This window comes from Octopus bimaculoides, chromosome 6 (assembly GCF_046866305.1).
Source record: "Octopus bimaculoides isolate indiv1 chromosome 6, ASM4686630v1, whole genome shotgun sequence".
Taxonomy (NCBI): domain Eukaryota; kingdom Metazoa; phylum Mollusca; class Cephalopoda; order Octopoda; family Octopodidae; genus Octopus; species Octopus bimaculoides.
In genome coordinates this window covers 19952263-19976531 of record NC_142933.1, presented here as the reverse complement: position 1 = coordinate 19976531, position 24269 = coordinate 19952263, and the positions used below count along the sequence as shown (strand labels likewise).

The window sequence follows — 24269 nt, the reverse complement described above, 5'->3', positions numbered from 1 at the left end:
ATATATCATCTACGGTATATTCTAATATATATATATATATATATATATATATATATATATATATTGATTAATCTTTCTGGAACTCTGTCTCTGTTTACTCTATTTTTTTTTATATTGGGACGCTTACAACTTTACACACACTATGAAGATGAAATATATTGTAACCGAGCTGTTCATAGAAACTGGCTAGTTAGGTTTCTTCTGTACAAATTAGCACATCATTTCAACAAGAGTAGGTACTATTTCCATGGGTAACTTAAAAACGATGCAAGTTAGTAGGCTCCATATTAGTAAAATATATACAAAAAATTAGATTATATAAAATCTTAGAGAATTTTCTGTTGTTGCCCAAATATGCACTGATTCTCAGTACAACATTATAGAAATTACATTAAGAAATTCAAGATAAGAATCAAGGATCGGACATTTAGCGTATTTGTAGTTCTAATCCAATCCAAATTGCCGAGTGATCTGTGCTCTGTGATGCAAGACAATTGTACATTATCTCCCCTTTAAAGTACAAAGGTATTAGGTGTCGGAACACTTGTAATGGATTTGAATAAATAATCTCGTAAATTCCATTTTCGGTATGTATGTATGTATGTATGTATGTATGTATGTATGTATGTATGTATGTATCTATCTATCTATCTATCTATCTATCTATCTATCTATCTATCTATCTATATATATATATATATATATATATATATATATATATATATATATATATATATATATATACATATATATATATATACATATATATATATATACATATATATATGTCTGTATATATTGCTAGAAAGGACACAGTATTTCGTTCCGCGGTACACAATATTATGACTTATTTTTGTTTAAGCAGTGCGATATTTTCATTTGCGTTTTTCTTTTTTCTAGTTTATATCTACAGGTTTTCTATAGAATTCAGAGCCAGTAGAGAAACTTACGACGTTTCATGTGTGTGTGGAGTGGGGTGGACTAGGTGTCTGCGTGTGTCTGCATATGTGGAAGCACACGGCTAACAAGTTAGGATGTTCCACTCACGATTTTATGATTGTAGTTTCGATTTCTGAAACAGACGATGTATAGTGTTCTTGAGCAAATCACTCCGTTTATGTTGCCCAAGGATGCATGCAAATGAGAAAACGTGTAAAAACAGATTCCGGTGAAGCATCATATGTTTTATAATAATGTGACTCAGCTTCATTTTATATACGGACACTATCGGATGTCGTTGTACACCGCTTCTTCGCATTGTTGTACCTTTCGAATGATTTCACTAAGCTAAAGAGGCGGGCGGGTTAACATTCCTCTTGAACAGAACACCAGTCTGTAGTAGATGAATGGACTGGAAAAAACAAGGCATGAAACATTTTGCACAGGAACTCAAAACATTCTATATCTGGGAATCCATACCACAATCTTATGCCAGTGAGTGTAAACACTGGAATAAGCACATTCACAGACACATATATTCTCACTCAAAAACACACATATACGACGGGCTTTTTTCAGTTTCTACTTACCAAATCCACTCACAAGGCTTTGGTTGACCCGAAAGTATAGAAGACATCGCCCCAACGTGCCACGCAGTCAGATTCGATCCGGAAGCATAAAGTTATGAAGCCAATTTCTTACCACACAGCCTCGCGCATATATATATATATATATATATATATATATATATATATATATATATATATATATATATATATATATATATATATATATATATATATATATATATATATATATATATATATATATATATATATATATATATATATAGACAATATTCCGGATTTGTTATTGCTAAAAATCGACTAAAACACTTAAAAGCTATGCCCAAGTATTAGAGACTTTAAAAGAAAAATCTGTGTATATCTCTCTAAATATATGGTTGACGTACTTGAAAATAGTATTGCAAATACTGGTTTTTATCGTGGCAAATTTGTTGTCCATCTAGCGTTTCCTATTGATTTATAGATCGTGCATGAATAGGCCATTATTACAGTTTTACTGAGCAAATCTCTCACTGTTACACATACACATGTGTTGGTAAATATGCATGAATACTGTAATTCAATATTCTTATTATACACGATTAATACCTTAGTTTTAACAGGGTATGTTGTTACTTGACAATTTAGTTTCACATTGAATTAAGTGACAGGAATTAAGTTTCTTAGCATGGAGACAGTTATATGTTTAATATATAATTTCATTATTCATACATGCTGTTGCAATCGTCGTCGTTCCTGCTTAACTCCAGAAGAACAACGATCTAGTAGACTATAATCAATGGTTTTCTATGGTAATTTTGTCTTTTATTCAGACGTGGCATATACCGGATTGTGTTATATAACGGGTCCATTTTCGTTGATGTTCTTTTGGTTCTTACTAGCACTGAACGATCAGCGTTGTAATCAATGGTATTTAAACCATTTCCATCCTGGTGTATTGTATTTAGAACTAATTTATCGAACAAATAAGTTTCCATTTTCTAAGATTGTAGCATGTGATTTAAGTGGGACTAGTCTACGATTTTCTTCAATGGCCATATATGTTCTATCTCAGTGGCTCATTTGCGTATGAGTAAAGTTTCGCTTGGAAATATTTAATTTGTTGATCTTTTCCAGTGGTTGAAATACTAGGAGCAGCTAGCAGCCATGCACCTGGTTGTGTTTATATGACCTCTTATAATTGTTCAACAGTTACAAAAGTTCTTATCTTCGATGAACTCATCGTTGTCCATACACTAACTATTCTATTTCTTCCTGTAACTTGCACTGTAGTAATAAGCGTTTTGTTTTGACCTAGTCTACTTGTCTACTTGTTAAATTCATTTTGAGTTGGCGTCGAATAATCTTATTTCATTCAAAGAATCGCAGACACTTTTCATAAAGATTATCTGCAATTTAGCGAGCACATTTTTTCCATGTTTTACATTTCTTTTTATGTTTTTGGTTTCGCTATTTTGTATTTGTGTGATATTTATCTTTCTTTCATCCTCATCTCGTTTATGGTTTTATTTATTGATTTCATCAAAAATTGAAAGATACATTCTTTTAGTTCTTTACATTCCATGTTATTTTATTAGATGTAGCGCTTTCTAAATGAGAAATTTTGAGGCAATGCTTTTGTGTCCAGTGTTTTTGCTGATTTTGTTATATGATTAAATTTGGCGACGTTGAACTTAGCGTAAACTTTTATTTCGTCTTTGATGATAAAGTTGAAGTTTACAATGTTGCTGCTAAGAAATCGTTCGGCTTAAATTTTGGGAAAGTTTTTCATTGGTTCATAAAATGATCTAAAATCGATTGAAATTCGTTAACTGTTTTCACCTTTAGAATAATGTCACTTTCAAATTATTGGGTTGGTGCATAATTATTGCGGCTTTCTTACGACACATTTTATTCTACAAAAGAACAATAACATTAGTTAACAAAAACATCTTTAAATGACGGTCTGACCATCTGCCAAGCAAATGGGAAGCAGTAATTGAAGTAAATGGTGAATATGTTCCGGAATAATCATTCAAGGATGTTCTTGCTACATGTTCTTATTGTTTTTGTTGAATAAAATTTGTTAAGAAAAAGCTGCAATAATTATGCACCAACCCAATATTTATTTTTAGAATGCTGTAATGTTGAATATTTCCTGTCGCTATTCTTTATACATTCCTTTGTGTATTTCTTCATTTTCTGTTGTTAATAATATTCTGTAGATAATTTAGGATATTTATTTCCTGGGGCTAGTTATTTTGATTCTCATACACTAGTTTTATATTTTCCTTTAGATTTTCAATGTTTAAGGCTTTAATGATATTTCAATGTTTGTAATTTTTGTACCGTTCGTTTATGCATCTTAAGTATTTTGGCTTGTTTAAATTGAAGTTTCCTAAATTAGAGATTTAGATCAGAATCCTATTCTTTCCAACAAATACACGTGCTGCTGTTTTAGAACACAATATATACGAAAACATACACATAGTGCCGTATTGCATTCCTCTCCTGACTCCTTATGGCAGCTTCAGCTTCTTCTTCTTCTTCTTCTTCTTCTTCTTCTTCTTCTTCTTCTTCTTCTTCTTCTTCTTCTTCTTCTTCTTCTTCTTCTTCTTCTTCTTCTTCTTCTTCTTCTTCTTCTTCTTCTTCTCACCATAATCTGCTACATTTCCGTGTTGCTGGTGTATGTGCAGCACTGTGTGTTCTTTTCTGTTGTTGTGAGGGTGCAAAATATTCCCGGTATTCCTCTCTTGATATTAACTTTCCTTTAGGCTGTATCACCCGAGTAAAGATCTGCTTTCCAATTTTCCATGATTTGGCAAATTAAATCTCTTGATAGAATAAGTTCTAGGCTTCGAAAATAAGCCGTGGGTCGATTTGTACGACTTGGGGTCGATTTGTGGGTCGATTTGTACCCCTTTAAGGCGGTGCTTGAGCATCACATTCAAATGGCTGAAAAAGTAAAAGAATAACAATCCTTAGTAAACGTCCATTAATGTTATTTCGTTCGCAGAAATGAATGCTTGAATATGATCTACCCGATGTCCATGGGAACTACAGACTGCACTTTAATCATCCAACGAATACGGACTATGATTTTAAGAAAGCAATTTCGGAAAACGTGCGTAGCAATGCATTGAAATATTTATGAATTCTATCTAAGGACTATTATTGTTATAACTATATTTATGCTACATTATATCGGCACGGCTCGGTGCAACCCCAAAATCTTTTATCGCCTGTTGGCATCATTTGGCTGTAGCTGGCATAATGGAATAGGGGCTTTTATATGCATATTTAAAACCTTTCCCTTAAGCGTTTCCCGTAAACTAAATTAAAGGATATATATATATATATATACTATGGGGCCCCAGCATGACCACAACCGCATGGTTGAAGCGAATAAAAGAATAAATGAATTCACACACACACACACATTATCCACACATGCGTGTTTGTATGTGTGTGGGTTTGCATGTACGTAGGCATCCATATTATTTTTGACCTCAGGCCTGTTTACTCAGTAAATAGCAGTCCGACTTTCGTCACTATTTGTTGTTTTCTTAATGGTTTTATATATCTCACTGATGCTATTGTAAGATTTTGTATCGTTAACAAGTTCAAACGTTTATTGTTTCACTTTGTTTAGTTTCATTTTACTACCATCATCGTCATCATCTTCTTCCTCCTCCTCCTCCTCCTCCTCCTCCTCCTCCTCCTCCTCCTCCTCCTCCTCCTCCTCCTCCTCCTCCTCCTCCTCCTCCTCCTCCTCATCATCATCATCATCATCATCATCATCAGCAGCAGCAGCATTACTATTGTTATTGTTGCTGTTGTTTAGGCGGTGAGATGGCGGAATCTTTAGCACGCCAGGCAAAATGCTCAGCGGCCTTTCGTCCGTCTTTGCGTACTGAGTTCAAATTGCGCCGAGGTCAACTTTAACTTACATCCTTTCGGGGTTGCTGAAATAAGTACCAGTTGAGTACTGGAGTCGACGCACTCGACTTATCCTCCCCCCCCCCCACAAATTTCAGGCCTTGTGCCTTTAAGAGAAAGGATTGTTGTTGTCATTTTCTGACTCTGACTTGTTGATGTTGTTGATGGAGATTGGCCAAGTGAAGGCTGCAAGCTTAACTTTGGAGGAGAAAGAAAGACAAGCAGATATCATTAGTCTATAAATAAATTCAATAGATGTACGCCGGCAATCAGCAAACATGTGGTCAGCAAAGGCCAAGATATGGGGTTAGAGCAGTACGAGTTACTACTACGATGCTTAATGAATGTCTTAGTAGATTTTGAGGAGACTGATCTAATTATGTTTTAATTACCGTTGATATGTGTTCACTTTTAAATGAAGTTGTACTGCGCATTACAGTTTTCGTAGCGGAGCAGTTTGTTAATACGACCATCGCTTATCGTCTGCATTTGTTATAACTGCTTGTTATAACAAAGTGTTCTGCCTTTTGAATATTGGAGGCTCTTCAGCTTGTGAGTATGAAACAGGAATGTTTTGCTTGTCCTAAAATCTTGAAGATATTTAGAAATTATGTTCTCACAGAAATTCGCTTATTTCGAAGCTGCTTACATTAGATAGCCAGAGGTGTTGTAGAGTTTCATAGAGATAAGAGAGGTGTTTGAATATTCGAATAATACGAGATCTAAAATGAAATAATCACAGTAAATTGTAGATAGTAATTTTTTTCTAAAGTTATAGGAAAGTAGAATGTTTGCGTGTTCGCACATCTAGAAGAAATTAAGAAACTATGCATTCGCAAAGTCGCTTACTTTGAAGTTGCTTAAGTCGAATTTCCATCGACGTTTAAGAGTGTTCTTGTGGTAGAAGAGCTGTTTGCATGGTCGAATAATGAGAGAGAACACTTAAACACTCACCAACTATTGAAGACTTTTAAGTGGCCAAGTTATAGATGATTTTGTTGTTTTTCCATAGCATTGTAACCCATGGTGGTTTCATTTAACAGGGTTGTTAATGGGAGCAAAGCAATCAGAAAAGCAAGGTTGACAACGAGTACCTTGTAAATTCCGATTCTTATGAATATAGGGTATGTTTCAATGACATGTGACTTATTTTTCAGTGTGATGTTGGTTATATTATTATTATTATTATTATTATTATTATTATTATTATTATTATTATTATTATTATTATTATTATTACGGAGCAGAAATAGTGCTTAGCGGCGTTTATTCTGACTTTCAAAGCTGAGTTCAAATTTCATTTGCTAGTGTTGATATATCAATTAGAAAGCATTTTTTCCTTCATGATCTCTGACAACTATATCTGGCCTATTTACCTTAATTTCTCTGTCAGTGTATTGGCATATCCCAGAGTATGGTTGCTTTCTCGTTTTATGTGACCTTTTCTGTGGAGGTGATATTCGTTGTTTTTTGTTTTTGTTTTTGTAGCTGCTGTATTTCTAGCTATTCTTGTTATTGTTTGTAATGAGTGGATCGTCTAATTATTCGAAGGATTGAAATATTACCACACTTAAAAAACAAACCTTTATTCTTTTTAATTTAGTGGCAAAGCGTTTTGGGACGGCTGAATGAACTCCCTATTATCTTGGGCGTGTAAACATATTTTTCTAAGATATGTAATATTCTTTGGCTCAAAGTTTGATATGGCTTTCCAAAGAGCAGTGACAGGCTTGCTAAAACGAGTTTAGTAACCCCGAGAAAAATAATTGACATCCGTAGTTTTGGTAATGTAACAAGCCAGAGAGAAACGAAGTGAGTTAGCTCCCTCTAGGTAAATAAATATATTAATTAATGCGTTGGTAACATGTTTCATAGCACAAATTCTCTATGGCTGAGGAATCCATTAAGGATATAACAATGAAGAAACAGGCATGCTTTGATTTTTAATACGGGGGATATTTTTCCATGTTCTAAAATGATCAGTAGGAAGAACATCTAGATGAACGGCACTGTGTTCATTTCTGACTGTCACCGTGCATATGGAAGCATAAAGTCGAGAGTCAACCTGTTGACGCAAGACAAAAGACCCAGTTGCCAGACGTGCTCAAGCAAGAAAGGTTTGAAGTACTTCCACAGAAAAATTGAGAAAATAGAGACGAAAAGAAAGCTGGGCACGCAACACTCTGCGGGTGCTTTGAGGACTAGATTTTCTTTAAGCTGTCGCTTAAGCAAAATTCAACGTACCATAATAAAACGATAACCTACTGACCCTTGCACTAGAAACTGATACGTTCCCATTGTGCAGGTGAAACTTTTGATCGCAGCTGTGATGTGAAAATTGTTTTTTACGTAGTCTTAGTGCTCTTGCTGCAATCTCTCAAATATTCATAGATCAATATCGAGTTATTTATGTATAAAATGTCATTATTCCGTCAGAAAATGTGTGTATGTATGCCCACCCGTCCTGCAATATCTTTTATAACACTCTTTAAACGGTTTCCTGGTTTATCGTAGTAATAAATGAATTGGTAATGTCAGGAGAACGTCAGGTATAATGGTTGGCTTTGAGTTCAATTTCCTTCAACGTCACCTTTGCCTTGCATCCTTTCGGGGGTTGGTAATTAGGTAGCAGTCCAAGGCTGTGAATTGCCGAAACTGCACGAATATCGGCTCAGATGCCTTGCAGTATTTGTGGCAGTGTGTTCAATACCTGCTGTGGAATTTGAACTTAACCCGTCAACCGGTTTAACCCAAGCGCCTGCGCTCTCACGTGTGTTTAATTGAGCCCATTTTCTGTAAGTCGTGGGGGAAGGCGTCTTGTATGGCGATATCTTCCTTCCTCTCTCCCACTAGTCTCCGAGGCTCTGTAAAGCATCTGAGGCACAGTTTGTTACCTGACTAAACGATAAGAAAAATATCAAATAATTGATTTAAGATTAACCGCCATAATATGTTATTATAATGCAAATATATCTGCATTGTCATTGTTAATGTTATCTGGTATACATTTTTCAGCTAGAAATAATTATAGCAAAGATATATGTCAAATCGAAGTATTTTCCTGCCCCGAAATTCTGTTCTGAAAAAACATCATAGCCAGAAAAATACAACATCGAATATTTCGTTTGAAGTTTAAATTTCCAAATGATTAAATTAATAATAAATTTTATCATATTTCCTATCTTTTAGTATTCCAGAGAGAAATTGTTCAGACGCCATCATTTATGTATAGTATGGAAATGCGCTATGTATGTATGAGTAAGTGTCTGTGTGTGCGTGTTTGTGTATATAATATAATGTATATTATATATTTACTCATATGCATGTATATCTATATATCTATATAACTAAATCTATGTCAATAAAAACACGCACACACGGATACAGACAGACGCACATGTTATGATTCGGTTAAGCTATAGCGATCCTAACATCCGCTTGTTAGAACTCTCCCACCTCTCTCTCTATACACTCCCCCATGCATATACACATATATGTATATCTTGTCTGCTGACCTCTGAATATTTCTGAAGCTATTAAATGTAGATCAAATACAGCAGGTATATATTTATATGTCTTAACTTGAAGATAAAAATGTAGCGGACACAACATTTGCAAAACCTCTGTGACTGGGGAGGAAAATGAAAAGCGTGCATATGAGAGGTCAATCCCGAACATTCATAATTAGGTCCATAACATATAATTACATAAAACAACATGTCTTGCTACGTGTATATTGCACTGGTTTAGTTGCTGTAGTTGAAAAGAGCAGCTCAAAATATTGAGCTATTATCAAACGGAGGAAGCATGTGAATGGTGCAGCTAAGAGCTTCAAATAATGGGATTCAGATACCAGGAAATGCTGTTTAATAGAATGATTGATCAAGCCTAACACGCATGAACAACTGCAGTCCTTCAAAATAGTTCTCTGAATAATTTTCTCTGTGAGGCTTTCATTGGTTTTATTTCATTATGTTTGTTTAATAAGGAAGGAACTCAGTTACTATTCCTTAAAGGACATCCGTGATAAGTGGGAGTTGAAGGAGAAGAAGTTATCCTCAACTCTAAGACAGTCCTGTGTCGAATAATTGGAATAGAATGGGCCTTGCAAAAGATACCCAAAGTAGGGGTGTTGGGGTTAACCTGAATGATGGATTAAGCCCATCAAAGTTGACCATGTTGGGATTTGAACTCAGAACGCAAAAAAGCTGGAAGGAAAAAATGCCGAAAGCCAGTTCGTCCATCACATCTACCGCCTTGAATAGGTACCTTTTATCAATTCTGAGAAAAACGAAATGCAAATTTAACATCGGAGGGATTTGATATCAGAGCCATGATTCAGAAAAATATCACAAGGCATTCTATCCAGTGATCTCAAGAGTCTGCTACAATGGCACCCATGTTTAACTCCGAGGCCCTAGTTGAAGGCAAGTCATCAAAATACTTTAAAATAAAACGGATCTTCGAATCACCTGATTGCGTGTTGCACGTCAGAACTACAACGCCATGCAGTCAGCGGTGTAAGATATGTAAATGATCTTAAAGAAGCCTCTCGAAATAGATGGTATTCAAATACAGCTGTGGCAATATAAAGAGAATAATTACATCGATTTGGTCTTAAGCATAATTTATTATATAGAAGAGCACTATTTTACACCATATTTTCAGTATTCCCGAGATAATGATTAATTTAAATGCAGAAGACGTTTTACCACTCACAATCAATTAGCAAAAGCACATCAATTCTTCCCACTCTTTCTCTAAGATATTTGTCATATCTTAGCACGTCACTATCTTACTTCCCTATCTGTCTCTTGCCTTCATCTTCCAACTGGTAAATTGTTCTTTCTGCATGTATACTTACATGCAGATATACACATTCACACATCCATATATATATATATATATATATATATATATATATATATATATATATATATATATATATATATTTATATTTATATTTATATATGTATATGTATGTATGTATGTATGTATGTATATATATGTGTGTGTGTATGTGTGCATTTATTTATTTATATATGAGTGTATATCTATCTATCTATCTATCTATCGATCTATAAATATATATATATATATATATATATATATATATAATATATACGCACGAATTTTCAATTCAAATTGACAACATTGCTTATTTACACCTTCGGGTATTTGCAAAATCAAAATGCGGATTCTTTACAAAAAAGGTAAAACTATTGGTGACCAAGAAAAATTACAATTCATCAAAATATTTTTTTTTCTTTTTTTTTTCAGTCGAGGCATTATTTAAACCTGTTCTTAAGTTGGACTGATTTATTGGAGCTCATGCTGCTCTTTTCAAGTAATTCAACTACAAATAAAATGTTCTTTTTGTCTTTCATTTATTTCTTGTTTGTAATGCAATTGAACACCTTGAGGAGTAGTATCTCAGCTATATTCCATATTTAACTAAAAGAAAATAAAAATGCTTTTTTTTTTTTTTACATCCAAGAAAAAGTATATGCTAGTTACTTCTTTGAAATCTAAATATTCTTCTAATCTACTAAAATGCATATATCACCAATGGTAGGTTGATCTGAGAAGTGTTGCATTCGAGCTGAGCAATACGACTTTGATAAATGAAAATATGTCATTCATTCAACGCTTCAATGTTTCGAGTGAGTTTACAAAGAAATAGAAGGGAGGGTGAAGTTTCTTTTAAGGTGAAAGAGGAACTCAGTGTTTTAGATTTTTTAATGTTTTTGATTCATTATTGTTAGGCGAGGTCTTTTTATTCATATAGATACACGGTATATACTACTTAGTAAAGTTTTTTCACATTCAGAATTCATACTTCTGAAATGGTAACATGTGTCAAATACTAATTTCTCCAGCCAACCACTCAAAACGCTTGACCAGTACTAAAATTTTATCTCAGTTATTTCTTTATGAGGATGTTTTTATTATACTTAGATGCTAAAAGTTTTGTTTTTTATGTTGAGAATATATTTTTGTACTCGTTTTCATGTCATCTAACGAAGAAGCTTCTGTAGGTGTTGCTCTCCTTGTCATAAATGGCAGCCAAATCCTTCGCAACTAAGACCCTAAAGACTTTAAAAAAGACGCACTGTTTAATGTACTTCTACATACACTGCGTATGGACGATAAAAACAGGATGACCAAAGCTGTAGAGGTCCGCTCGAACAGGGTTGAATTTCGTCTAAACCGTGGCAACAACTATTGAATTTATTAGATTATGTTATTGTTTTGTTAGTGTATTTTCTGTTGAGAATTATGAAATATCTCTTGTTATAGCAACAGCGCTGTTATATATCTAAATTGGATAATGTTGCAAGATATTTTGATAACATCTTAATATCTACTATCTTCTTGAGTGAAACTCAACGAATACAATTTGTTAGTTGTTCAGCAATCACTTCATCTTGATATCCTGGATAATTTTGAAAGTATCCTCAATCTCTTAACTACATTCTCTTCTATTTTGTATAGAAACATATTAATGATTTCATGTTTTTCATGCTGCTGTGGCATGTATATAATATATAACATAGGCGCAATGCCTCAAAGTTGAGCTGTTGCATGTAGTCAAATCAGCTCACAAGTGATTAGGCTTCATAGCAGCCCTGAACAGTTAAAACGTTAGTGAATCACTGCAGAATATGAACACAGAATTTTGTCTTATTCTTTAGAATATTCCACCGCATTTGCTTTTAAAGAATGCAAAATTGGAGTGGAATGACTGAATAGTAAAACTCGTGCGTTATGTGTTAAGATAATTTAAGTTCTGAGTTCCCAAACCTACCGAGGGCAACTTCATCTTTCATTCTCCAGGGTCGATATTTTATCGACCCTGGAGGATGAATATGATATATTTTATATTACTAGTTGAGTACTGGGATTAATAGTATGAACTAACTCTTCAAAATTTACTATCTCGTGCCTACATTTAGAACATTACTAATGATTTCAATAGAGCGGCGCAATAACAGAATTTTTATAACTTCAAATAATTTACGTTGCTGTATGTTTTGACTTTAAGTCTCTGGTTTGCTTTTCATTCCTTGACAGAATCAAGCTTAAGTTTAGTAACGACTATTATCTGTTCATAAAATTTCAGTCAGTGCGCCACGATTAGAAATGAATATTAATGAATTTTTAAAAACTTTATCACCATGCAAATCCATTGGGAAATGTAAAGCTTGACTATATCGTCAGTGGTAGATATTTTAACACCTTTCCAAAGCTGGGAGGTAAGCTTGTTCACAACCTCGGCGGAATTTGAATATAATTAAATACCGCCAAATATTTTGCAGCAGTGCAGCTAAACAATGTCTAGTATTGTACCACCACCTATATTTATCATATAATTTGAAGCTATGTTGTCCTTTAACTGATTCTCTGCAATGCTTTAAATTGTACTTAAGACTGCTTTTAGTTGTGGTTTTTTTCAATGACTAAAACGATATTAGTTTCATTTTAATTTGCTTGTCATTTAAATTAATGGAGATTGTTCCCTAGCGCAACTGTGAGGATTAGATACGAGACGGGCTAATTGATATGTTTAAAAAAATGAAATGGTTTTAAGCTATTTAAACTTGTCCAGAACTCTGATAAAGACAGAAAAATTATATGGAGCTAAACTCTAATTTTTCTTCTTATCAATGAAAAAGAAAGGGTAAAACATATTACATTAACATTAATATTTTATGGGCATGGTGTTTGTCACTTTGCAAACTAGTGATTTAAGCTGTCATGTTCAGTTAAGAAAGATTTGGAGAGCGTTGTTTTAACAACAGAAATTATTATTTTAAGGTACCGAATGAAAATAAGGCAGTAATATACTTCGATAACATCTGAAACGTTAACTATCAGAATGAAACAAATAGCTTTAACTCAGCATTTAAAAAAACTTTCTTAATTAAAATACTGGATAACATTTGTACTACATTCAACTATGTTTATTTCGGTTTCCTATCGGAATGGTTGTTGTTTCCTCTCAGTCTTTTTTTTGTTCTGTGAATTCAGGTATATATTTCAAATAATCCAAGGCAATATTTCCGAGATAAATTTGTGAGATGCTGGAAAACTCTAGAGAGTTTTGTGGTAACAAATATGTCTCACACATGGACGACAGAAAGAAGGTAGCGAAGAGTGGGACTACATCTTAGCAGAAGAGAATGACGTAGGTGTTGAAGCGGGAGCGATATGGTTGAGGGTCTGCTGGAAGCTAGAAGTGTTTGAAGTACAGTTAATAGAAGTATTTGTACGAGTGGAGATGGGATGGAATATATCATAGTAAATGGAAGTCTTCGTAACTTATACACAGGTGAAACAGACAGGCAGACGAATGGCTGGAAGCCACAAATGTACTGTCATCATATTTCTTTCGGAGAGGAATTTGAATATAGCATGTGTTCTGGATAGAAAAGATGGTATATAGATTGGGATTGATAGATATGTGTCACGAAGAGGAGAGTAAAAGGCATGTGTTGGTTGTGTGAGAGCAAGAAATGCTCCATTGTGTTCAGATATTATTGAATCTATGAATGATAGAGAAGACAAGTGAAAATAAAACGTACACGCACACATAAACACGCACACACTTGTATACATACAAACACAACTATATATATGAAAATAATAAGGGCTCAAAGTGCATTAACCTTTTCCAAACACACGCATACATTTATGAATATGTAAAATATATAATATATGTAGATATGATACTCAGTGGTAGAATGCTCGCCTGCCACGCGGTCAGTCCGCGTTCGATTCCCTGCCGATGCAACTTCAAATTCACTGGCGGTGCCCAAGAATAGCCGTAACCTCAATGCCGAAACATATAAAAGAATAAAGGAATATATATATATATATATATATATATATATATATATATATATATATATACACGCCTGCTTCTTTTTCTCCTCTGTTTCTCTATAATTGTTTGTGGTATATTTATCCCTATAACGATATTTTTCAACTATATAACACATACACACACACACAAATACACATACACGCACACACACACACACACACACACACACACACACACACACACATATATATATATATATATATATACACCTTTAGTGTGAGAAAAAAGATATCCAGTACAACTTCAGACAAACAAATAAACGCATAAGTACCTCTTTCTCTCAGTATGTATGTATATATATATATATATATATATATATATATATATATATATATATATATATATATATATGTGTGTGTGTGTGTGTGTGTGTGTGTGCGTGCGTGCGCGCGTGTATGTGTATGTGTGTATGTGTTATATAGTCGAAAAATATCGTTATAGGTATAAATATACCACAGACAATTATAGAGAAACAGAGGAGAAAAAGAAGCAGGCGTGTGTGTTAAATCATTCGAAACGTTGTGATCCATTTTCATGTTTGTATAACTGATAATACTGTGTCACCCGTCTTTACGCATTATTGATCGATGTGACATAGCAGAATAAACCAGAACACTTACTGTGAAGAATAAACCGAAGGAGATTCTTAATGAAGAAAAGGCACGATGGATTATCATGAAGCTTTAGAAGAAACAGTCTGGAAGAACGAGATCCCTTATTGGTATGTTTACGAGGCAAATTACATTCCTAGATTTTGTTGTTACAGTGTTCTATTTTTAAAGGGTATAGGATATGATTTGAGACAGATACTCCTACTAATTCTATTAGTCCGTTAAACCATACTGAGGTTCCCATTTTGTTTTGTATTACTCTTATGTTTCTCTCATCGTTATGTCACCCCAGATCATTTGGATAATCACAGAGGACCAATCTCAAAAGCACTGAACCTGTGACTATCTCATGCTTTCGCTTGGCAAAGTGCATTAAAGACTGCAGTTTTCAATGCACGCACATATATTTTATAAGTTTCTTATTTTTTACTGCCCACAAGAGGCTACACACAGAGGGGACAAACAAGGGCAGACAAATGGATTAAGTCGATTATATCGACCTCAGTGCGTTACTGGTACTTATTTAATCGACCCCGAAAGGATGAAAGGTAAAGTCGACCTCGGCGGAATTTGAACTCAGAATGTAAAGACGGGTGAAATACCTATTTCTTTACTACCCACAAGGGGCTATACACAGAGGGGACAAACAAAGACAGACAAACGGATTAAGTCGATTATACCGACCCCAGTGCGTAATTGGTACTTATTTAATCGACCCCGAAAGGACGAAATACCGCTAAGCATTTCGCCCGGCGTGCTAACGTTCCTGGCAGCTCGCCGCCTTTTATTATATTTTATAAGTTTGTATGTATTTTATAAGTTTGTAGGGTGTGATGTCGGGCCAATGTAGCTGCTATTCTGCTGACCGCCTATAGCCATGCTATATTCCATGCTAAATGTCAAGTAAAATTCTATGGTGCATGTTGATTGTGGCTCTAAAAGAAAATAACTGCAATTTATCAGGCAGTAGAGTGTTAGTCAGGAAATTGATTGTATCGTTTTCTGTTAAATCTATCCTGTATCATCCGCTGGAAAGAAATCATTTAATGCTTCTGTGTCACTGGAAATTTCTCATCACCTTTGCTTATGGCTAAAAGCTGATCCTTGTGGGAAACCTTTCAAAAGATTGGAAAAGTGATATACGATAAGGTGCATCATTCTTAATTCAGTTATGCCATACATATATATACAAAACTATTATTTTCCCTTTCTCTCACGCTTGCTTTATATATTAACATTGGCTTCTTTGAGGCCATGGTTTGGCAGTATCTTTCGATAGTCAGCAGATGCATTGTGTCACTTGACATATTTCTACAATCTGAGTTCAAATCCTGTACAAACTTGGCCTTTCATTCCCCCAGAGCATATAAATAATGGACCAGTCAAGAACCAAATACAATTTAACAGGCTAAACTTCTCATCCAAATTCCAGAAATTGTGCCTACATTCGACAAAGTAATCAATACTGATTCTTATCATTTTATGTCTTATGGGGAAGGGTGTAGTTGTATAAATCAATCTCATTATTCGACTGATTCTTCCAGAAGAATTAAAGGCAATCAAAAGTTTCGGCAGCATTTGAACACAGAATGTAAAGCGCCTTAATTAAATACCACAATATGTTTTTTTTTTCTGATCTCTGACGAAATCTCAACGCCCGCTGTTAATAATGCGGGAAAGTGGAAGAATTCTCAGAGCCCCGGAGTTCAAATACTTACGGACTCAATTTTTGCATTTCATCATTTTGGGCCGGATTAATTAATGATCAGTTATTCGTATATAAAGAACTGTACAGCTTTCCCCAGAATGTGTGGCCTTGAGCGTTTATACCTTTGTATTCAAGTTACCAATACATATTATATGTATATATATATATATATATATATGTATGTATTGCATCAGTTATTTAAATTATCATCGTATAATTAGATTTTTATTATAAGTATTTATTGAGTCTCAGGCAAATTACCGTGCTGTGTTTAATAATCTTTTATATATTGTCATCAAATACCGATGGGATCAACTTGCACTTTCATCTTTCTAGAAATGATCAATGGAGCATCCCTCATGCGGTGGATTGATGTAATCGACTATACACTTCCAATTAAGAATGCCTGGCTTTGTGTCTATGCTAGAAATCAATATTATAGCGTAGTATTCGGAATTGTTAGTATCATGAAAAATGTCTGACGTATTTCATTACATTTCTTTACGGACTGAATTCTATTGCATTGGTCATATGCATAGATGTACCCACGTATGTCTAGTCTTTTTCTCTCTCTTTATGTTTATATGTATATATCACGGCATCACGATATTGACCAAATTCTTGGATATTTTTATACATCTCTGACCCCTATGTGCTTCGCACTATTTTAACCTTCTATCAATATTTTATCCCACCGCCCGGCAAGGCGAGCAGGCTATATATATGTAGAATAGCTCTCAATCAGCTAAGAAAGAAAAGATGTTATAATGAAAATCTCAAATGTTGTGAAATGCAAATGCCCAGAGCCTCCTGACCAATATATTAACTTATTTCGCCATTTCTCAAGATGTGAAAAATTATTTTTGTCAGTTGCTTTTTAAGCAGATGACGTTTGAACAAGGGATGCTCATAAAGAAGAAAGCAAAAAGAAAAACACAGAAGTGGTAACCGACGTAATAATAAACAAATGTCAAAAAGATATTAACGAGATATTAATGGTTTACGATGTGTCAGGTGACTACTTTTTAAATTCTGACGCAAAGTATTTCTTAAAATGCGAACATAGAGAGATAATCTCGTTCCTGGAATTTACGTAGTTGTTGGAGGCTGTCAAATTATTTAAGAGGTATACTGTTTCGAGAGAACATATTGAACATCCTTTGTACCCGTTAATATAGGGTCAAGTTTTGGAAATGATTTCTAATTTGAAGGGTGTAGCAGGGTGTAGTTGGCCTCTTCATCATTAAGTTTCTGACTTCAGTGCAAGACTTTCACAACTTAGCCATGCCTTCATTACTTATCTTCTCCCAGAACGAAATTGGGACATTCTTCAACAATGTGTGCCATTGTTTCATCCCAAATTCCACACACACTCTACATTTTGCCGATACCTTATCTCCATACACATATTTCCTCAGGTTGTCTGTTTTAAAGGACTGATATTGCGCTATTATAATAAGGCTCACTGTTTCCTTCTTTAATTGCTCTTGTTTTCAACCACACCCAGTTTTTTTATTCCACATATATCCTCAGTGGGTTTCCAAAGATGATCGTCTAAAGGTTTCTCTTCAATCTGTGCAACATGCTCTCTTTGAATTTCGTTCTTGTCTTTTTTCTTCTGTTCCACACTTGATCACCGGTTCTTATTCATTGCCTTCAGTAATTTCTCTCTGCTCTTCTGTAAATATTTTAGTAGGCTTTTTCTTTCCAACTCTTCCACCACATCACAGAAATTAAGTCTCTTCTAACCTGGTCTCTCTTCGAGATAAACCTATTAACATTAGCTTTCAAATGGCGAGGTTCATACTCTGTCAACAGGTTTCTGGCTTTTCTGTCAATTTTTTGTATATCACTTTTTGCCTAGTCTCAAGTTTCAGCTCAACATCACATTACCTGTACTCTTGAATTTATTACTTCATTAAAACATTTTGTAACTCACCTCCAACTGTAATATTTTTCTCACTCTCCAAGTATACTCCCTACTGGTAATTTGCTTCATCTTTTCTTGTTTTGCTTCATCTGCCTTTCCAGTTTCGTCGTTTATTTTGGACCGAATTACAACATACACAAACACCGGAAGCTTCCTGATACTCACTCCAGACCAACAATAAGACAAGTACAAAATATGCAACTGATGGTCATCCTCCTCGCACTTTCCCCCACCCACTGCTTCTTCTAACCTTTTTTTCTTCTTCATCAATATCATTGTTACTCTAGTTATAATAATTAGTATTAGCATCCTCATCATTACTAATACTTACACTACTTTTACTATCACCATTACTATTATCATCTTTATTAGAATCATTATCAAAATTTTCCATATAAGCGTCGGTGGTGAGAATGTATTTGTGCATCACAGAAACGCAAGTAGGTTTCAATGTTGGAGATATAACTAAAACAGAATAGAAATATTATACCTTCATATGGTCTGGGTTAGTTCTCTTTCGTTGTTTACTCCGTTTTTGTTAGACATGTTATCAACCAATTCGTGTTTTACAGCCCCGGTGCTTATGATATTATTTGGAATTGCTGTGTGCTTACTATCTACATTTTCCTAATGTATTCTCTTGATGTATTTTTCCTTTTAAGTGTTCTATTCTTTACATATTTTTTTCTTCTGAGAACATTTCTCCGTATGTTAGCTAGTTTATTAGAGTTCATTGCTGTATCCAAATCCTTATCTAGGTTATTTTTCTTCCAGATTTTAGATGTATATGTTGTTGCGTTTTCGTTCTGTGGGTAGAGCACTGCTATACAATAAGCGTGTAGGATAGATATATATTCGTCGCTTGTTCATTTATGCTTGTTTGATTTTATTTGCGGGACATGAGGAATAATATCCGTCCCTTTATTTTGATGGTCATCCTTTTCATAGGGTCCCGGTCCGTTCATTTCTGGTGTTAAATGGTTTGCACGTGTAATTTTTCGTACTTTTTGTGTAACAAGTTTAAAGCACATGCTTCCCGATTCTTATCCTTGGGTTGAATAATACGTGTATTATTTAATTTATTTTTCACTTTGTTTGCGCATGGTGGTAAGAGACGGCGATGGTCTGGTGTTGGTGGTCTCGTAATGTGGTGAGCGTGTTTACACGTGTGGTGCGAGCGATGGAGATGACACACAGTTAAAATACATAATTTCATTTGGAAAATAGAAACAAATTTTAGTATTTTTTACTCGGATATAGTCCTACACGTTTCATGAGTATTACTTGCTCGGGTATAATTCAGTACTTTGTCAGTCTGGCGAGCGTGTTTACACGTGTTGTGCAAGTGACAGAGATGGCACACTATTAAAATACATCATGTCATTCGGACGATAAAAATAAATTTTTATGAATACTGCTTACTCGGATATAGTCCAGCAATTTGTCAGCTATTTTAGGCTCCATTTGTTGTCATTATTCTTGATGTCTTTGGATAGATTTCGGAGAAGTGTTTAATCGCTTTCACATGTTAAATGACCCGATGTCATTATTATTATTATTATTATTATTATTATTATTATTATTATTATTATTATTATTATTATTATTATTATTATTATTATTCAGTAGTTTTATTTTTATAACGTGCTTTCACTTCACTACCGAGCGCAGCTCTATGCGCCTTGGGTATGTGCTGTGGTTTGCTGTGGTGCTCTTATGTTTACTGTATTGAAAGTGTTTTGCGTAGGATGTGTGCAGTACCCAGTAGTGCAATTTTCTGTATGTTATATATATTTGTAAGTCCTGCTATTTTTGTTATGTATTTGTCTGAATATTTTTTTATTATACCTAAGGCACCTACTATGATAGGAATTGTTTCTGTTTTTAGATTCCACATTCGAGTTATCTCTATTTCCAGGTCTTTGTATTTTGAAAGTTTTTCCATTTCTTTTAGAGAAACGTTGTCATCTGCTGGTATTGATACATCAATTAGAAAGCATTTTTTTTTCATGATCTTTGACAACTATATCTGGTCTATTTGCCTTAATTTCTCTATCTGTGTGTATTGGCATATCCCAGAGTATGGTTGCTTTCTCGTTTTCTGTGACCTTTTCTGGCGTGTGTTTATACCATCTTTTTTCTGTTGTTATTCCATAATGTTGGCATAGCTTCCAGTGTATATAGGTCCCAGCTCTGTCGTGTCTGTGGATATATTCCTTCTTAGCCAGGACTGGGCAGCCAGAGATAATATGATTTATTATTTCTTGTCGATCTCCACATATTCTACAGTTACTTGTTATATTTCTTTTCATTATGTGTTTTTGGTAATTTCTGGTGGGGAGGCTTTGGTCTTGTGCAGCAATTAAAAATCCTTCAGTCTCTGCTTTGAGTCCTGAGCTTCTCAGCCATTGCTGGGATTTTTCTCTGTCTATTTCTTTCGCATTTAGTTTAGCCCAGTATTTACCATGTAGGGGCTTTTCTTGCCATCGTTTTATCATGGTCCGTTGCTGTTCTAGTTTTAGTTTGGATTTCATTTGTTTTATAGCTTTTGTTGTTTCTTCTTCTTCTTCTTCGTATTTGTTAGGTAGATTGATTTCTTGTTTGTATTTGTCAGCTTCCTTAAATACTGCAAACAGTTTTTTGTTTTGCTCGTGTTTTGTGGCTATTTGTATTAGTTTCCCTTGCTTCTGGAGTAGGTATTTTTGCAGTCCTATAGTGGTTATTTTATAATAGTTTTCTAGCTGTATAAGACCCCTGCCACCTTCTGTGCGTTGTATATATAGCCTTTCTATGTCAGATTTTGGGTGGTGCATCCTATATCCTGTCATTATTTTTCTTGTTTTCCTGTCTATTTTACATAGTTCGTTTAGTGTCCAGTTAAGGATGTTGTAGCTGTAGCTTATAACTGGGACAGCTAAAGTGTTGATACCCATTATCTTGTTTTTAGCATTGAGCTCTGTTTTTAGTATTGATCTAATTCGTCTATAGTACTCTTTCTTTATTTTTTCTTTCATTTGTGTATGTTGTATCCTATCATTATTATTATTATCATTATTATTATTATTGAGTGAGAGAGCAGCGCATGCCATCAAAGTGACACTGGACTACAAATATAAGTAACCCAATATACCAATCGTGGCTTCCCGTATGACAGGTGTAGTCCAGGCAATGGATCACAACAATACGTGCGCTACATGGTGTTCTCACATCACGATAAATAGCGCATGACCTTGCAGGTGGGACTCAGAATTTTCCTAAGATCGAGTAGCTCGTTACACTCAAAAGGTCCCTGAGTAAGTCTTTTTTTAAGGATGTTGAACGAAACACCTCTATATGTTTTCATAGGTGAATTATTCATACCCCAAAGAATTCCTCTCAACACATTTATATCTTCGTAATGAGAGATGCACATATCGTCAGCAACTAAGGGACATGCTCACCTGGTTAAGATCAAGCAACTGACAATCGTATCTGTGGTACTGAGAAGAGAATATTTGCTATCATCATCATCATCATCATCATTATTATTATTATTATTATTATTATTATTATTATTATTATTATTATTATTATTATTATTATTATTATTATTATAGGTATTCTGCTCGTGGATTTTAAAGAGAAAAGATGTGTGTCCGTGAATGTAGGTTTTGTTCACTTTGTACAGATAATGTATTTGAAAATGTTTTACCACATTTCTGTGGCCAGACCGACTGTGCTCTTGCTGAGCGGTTAGGTTGGACCTTAGCCCTTTTGGGACGAATTTTTAATTTAAATTCTTCAATTTCTCATTTTTCAATTTTGAAATTTGAAAAAATGTCCTTGGAGAAGAGTGTCGGCTCTTACTTTCTTTTTGACGTTCCCCTCTGCTGTCGGAAAACAGCCAAAAGAGTTTAAAACTTAATTGTCTCCGACCTCTCCGCTCCTTAAAAGGCAGAGAGAGGGACAACCAAAGTATTTCTAGTACGTGCAACGCTGAGCAACAGAAGGAAAAAGAAGAAATGAAACGCAAGGAAGAAGAGGAAATGTGCAAGGAAATTGAGCTAATGGACGCTGCTAGCATCGCAACACCTGTGAATTCAAGACCTCTCACTGCTATCACTAACGCTAACACATTGAACACTTAAAGATAGAAACAACAACACCCCAAAGCATTAAACAGCTTTGCTTTAATGGCAAAGCATAGAAATGAATTCATTAATATTTCTATAGAATCTCTCAAAGACAACAGAAGCATATTAAAAAGAAGAAGCAAATGATGTGTTTCGATAAACACACATCCTGATATTATAGGCAATACAGATAAACGTACCATAGTGTACGAAACTAGGAAATACGGGACGAGATAATGGGCTGTATGGGGAGAAAAATCACCGGGATGAGATGGTCTGCCCTAGGAGCTTTATGCCAGACTTGTTTCCAGGCCTCTTGGCAGATATCTACTGCAACTGGCGACAGAATGAGAGAATTCCCAAATCTGTGGGCCGAGGATCAGTGCTAGTGCTGAGAAAGGATGAAAAAAAGGGGGGAGCTATTAAATGATATTAGTCCCACCCCTCTGCTTAATGCAGACATGAACATTTTGGCCAAAGTATTAGTGAAGAGGTTGGCGCTCGTCGTCGAGATACTGGTTGGTGACGCAAACTGGTCCATCTACAACAACATCCACTTCATGCGCTACATTGTGGATAGGGTAGTTAGGAAACTTAGCATGTGACCAATTTAGATCAGTCAAAAGTCTTTCATTGGGTTGACCATAAGTATATACTGTCTCCGCAGCTCTTCAGGTCTGTACCACATAAGTACGTTTTCATTGCTATTGTGGAGGTCTTATAGCACAGTTCTACCTGCATCATTCCACTTCCCCATTACTTGTAGGTAGGTACAGACGATCAACGTCTGATTTTTGAGTGGCGCAAGTTCTTAGAAGTTAGTAGTTTTCTTGTCTTCCTGTCCAGGCGTTGGAGCTCTGTAAGCTTCCAGTTAATGATCTTAAAACTATATTGGACTACTGGAGGTGCTCGAGTGTTAATGGCTTCGATGAGATTTTTGGAGTTCATTTCAATTTTTAGTATGAGTCTTATTCTCCTGTAATACTGCTTTCTTATATTTTCCTTCATAAAAGCATGTTATATACCATCTTCTTCCTTTATCCCCAGATATTTATAACTTTCTTGTGGGCCAAGCTCCTTGATGGTAGTGTCGGTATCAAATTTAATGGAAGCTATTTGTTTGAGCTCGTATCAGCTCATCGAAAACTTATACATTTGCTTGCAAAACCTCGATCTCTTTTTATATTGCTACTTTCCACTTAGGAGGTCTATTGATATGGTTAGTCATTTTCTGTGTTGTCCTGGTACCTAGTTGAGCAGTTACAACATTACAAGTGGAATAGATGAGGTAATTTCCCTTATTTCTTAAGATCTTTCTAGGAGCAACATTATATATCATGTTTGCGTTGTTATCTTTTATGCTGTTTGAGAGCTTTGCAGCCGTTCTCTATTGATCATGTCAATAAATTCAGTCTTGCTGAGTTCTCTCATAATATCTTCTTTTGCTTCTACGATCTTCTCTTTATTATTCACCTCAAATTCTGTACCATATCTATTCTGATGTTCTTGGAGTAGGCCTACTTTCTTCCCCCTTTTTTTTTGCATATCTGTTCCTCGCTATTTTTCCATGAGCTTCC

The 24269-nt window shown here is 34.8% G+C and overlaps 1 protein-coding gene across 6 annotated transcripts in view; it reads left to right on the top strand.

Moving 5' to 3' along the window:
* The window catches only part of LOC106872923 (G protein-coupled receptor dmsr-1-like), a 477534-nt gene that overhangs the window by 344443 nt on the left and 108822 nt on the right, over positions 1-24269 (top strand). Inside the window, exon 6 of one of the 6 annotated variants that reach the window (XM_089353534.1) lies at positions 4522-4629. The exons of the other annotated variants lie outside the window; for them this stretch is intronic. The gene's annotated coding sequence lies outside the window, so the exon portion shown is untranslated. The remainder of the gene's footprint in view (positions 1-4521; positions 4630-24269) is intronic. 6 annotated transcript variants of the gene reach the window in all.